At 61.4% G+C, this 2,132-nt stretch overlaps 1 pseudogene; it reads left to right on the top strand.

The window, feature by feature from the left end:
* The first annotated feature begins 441 nt into the window (after window positions 1-441).
* Window positions 442-1,278, top strand: LOC103253200 (annotated as a pseudogene).
* The last annotated feature ends 854 nt before the right edge of the window (window positions 1,279-2,132 follow it).

The raw sequence follows: 2,132 nt of genomic DNA, 5'->3' as shown, positions 1-2,132 counted from the left end.
ACAGTTTTAAAAAGTGGATTAACTTAGAGAAATATACTCTATCAGAGAGTATTAGTGATGATAGCACATCAAGATATAGAAATAATTCCAAGTGGCCCATGAGCCCATGAAAACATGTCCCAAATCTTTATTGATTAGGAAAATGCAGACAAAAGCTGCAACAAGATACCACTTCACACCTACTAACATGGGTGTGTTTAAGAAAACAGGTAGGAGGTGAGCGACCCCAGGCGACGGGCGGCCGCAAGCCAGCCAGGCAGCCGGCGAGGGACCCGCGCCATAGAGGAGCTGCGCCCAGCCGCCCACCCCGACACACGCATGCAACGGGAGGCGTCGGCCAGCTGAGCCCCAGATCCGCGGGCCGGGGCCCTGACACCGCCCAGGCAGGAGAAGGTCCGGGGGAGCAGACGCGGAGGAAGGCCAGCCTCGCCGGGCCGGGCCATGGCGCTTGACTTCCTGGCTAGATACGTGGGGGTGTGGCAGGCGTGCTTGTGGGACACGTATTTGACACGGTCAAGGTGCGGCTTCAGGTCCAGAGCTCAGAGGAGCCACAGTACCGAGGGACTCTGCACTGCTTCCAGTCCATCGTCAGACAGGAGAGTGTGCTGGGCCTGTACAAGGGCCTGGGCTCGCCGCTCATGGGGCTCACCTTCATCAGCGCGCTGGTGTTAGGGGTGCAGGGAAATATCCAGCGCGCCCTGAGCAGCGACTCGCCGCTGAACCAGTTCATAGCGGGTGCGGCCACGGGCGCCATCCAGTGTGTCATCTGTTGCCCCATGGAGCTGGCCAAGACGCGGATGCAGTTGCAGGACTTGGGCACGGCACGCGCCTACAAGGGCTCGCTGGACTGCCTGGTGCAGGTGTACTGACGAGAGGGCCTGCGTGGCGTCCACCGCGGCCTGCTGTCCACGCTGCTGCGCGAGATGCCCAGCTTCCGTGTCTACTCCCTCACCTATGACGTGCTCATGTGCGCTCTGAACTGTGAGCCGCGCTACCACCTGCTGGTGCCCAAGCTGCTGTTGGGAGGGTGGCACGTCGGGCATCACATCCTGGCTCTCCACCTACCCTGTGGACGTGGTCAAGTCACAGCTGCAGGCCGACAGGCTGCGGGACACCCCACGCTACCGGGGCATGGTCGACTGCTTGCACCAGAGGTACCGAGCCGAGGGCTGGCGCGTGTTCAGGCGGGGCCTTGTCTCCACTCTGCTGCGCGCCTTCCCCGTCAACGTGGCCACCTTCGCTACTGTCACCATGGTGCTCAGTTACGCGCGGGGCTAGAAGTCCTGGCCTAACGGCGGAGCCATGCCCACGGCCCCCCCTGGCGCAGCCCTCCAGCCTGTGACTCCGGCCCCCCACCCGCCTTCCTTGGGAGCTTGGCTGTGGCAGAGGTCAGCCCTGTGGCCGAGGGCCCTGCCCAGATGCCGTGGGCTGTGGACCCGTCAGACTTGAGGCCCATCTCGACCGGCGGCTGGGCGACCTCAGCGCAACCTCACTCCACGAGCCTCGGTGCTCTCATCTGTGGAATTGGGACCCTCCTCCCCACATCGTGTGGTCATGGTCAGAGGTGGCCCCTGTGCAGATTCCCAGCCTAAAGCCAAGTCAGCGGTGGGCACTTGGACCCCTGGGCCCTTCCAGAAGCCCCGCCAGACACTCCCACTCCGCCTTGCAGGCGGTCTCTGAAGACCAACCGAGGAGCTGTCTGAAGGCTCACTAGCTCCCCAAATCCTCTATCTGGCAGAGCTCCGGGGAGATTTCTTGACCACCTCTCTGTTGGGGTCAGAGGGCAGTGTGGCATGCTCCTGCTGTCACAGAACCGCACCCCCGCCAGTACCCCTGGCACCACTGGGAGCATCCCCATGTTGCCGCTCCTGCTGGAGGGTGAAATGGGAGCCCCACCAAGCAGCCATGGGTCCGCAGGCTCTGATCAGCTTAGGGACTGGAGTGAGGAGCAGACACGGGACAGTGGGAGGTCTCAAAAGTTAAATTGGGATGCAAGACCTTGGCGCAGTGGTTCATGGGGTAATCCTAGCACTTTGGGAGGCTAAGGCAGGAGGATTGCTTGCCCCAGGAAATCAAGACCAGCCTGGGCAATATAGTGAGAGCTCATCTCTACAAAAAATTTTTAAAAATAG

Source organism: Carlito syrichta, unplaced genomic scaffold (genome assembly GCF_000164805.1).
Source record: "Carlito syrichta isolate Samal-C Ts95f unplaced genomic scaffold, Tarsius_syrichta-2.0.1 Scaffold208992, whole genome shotgun sequence".
NCBI lineage: Eukaryota > Metazoa > Chordata > Mammalia > Primates > Tarsiidae > Carlito > Carlito syrichta.
The sequence above is the reverse complement of the archived record's forward strand: the minus strand, read 5'-3'. Positions and strand labels throughout refer to the sequence as shown.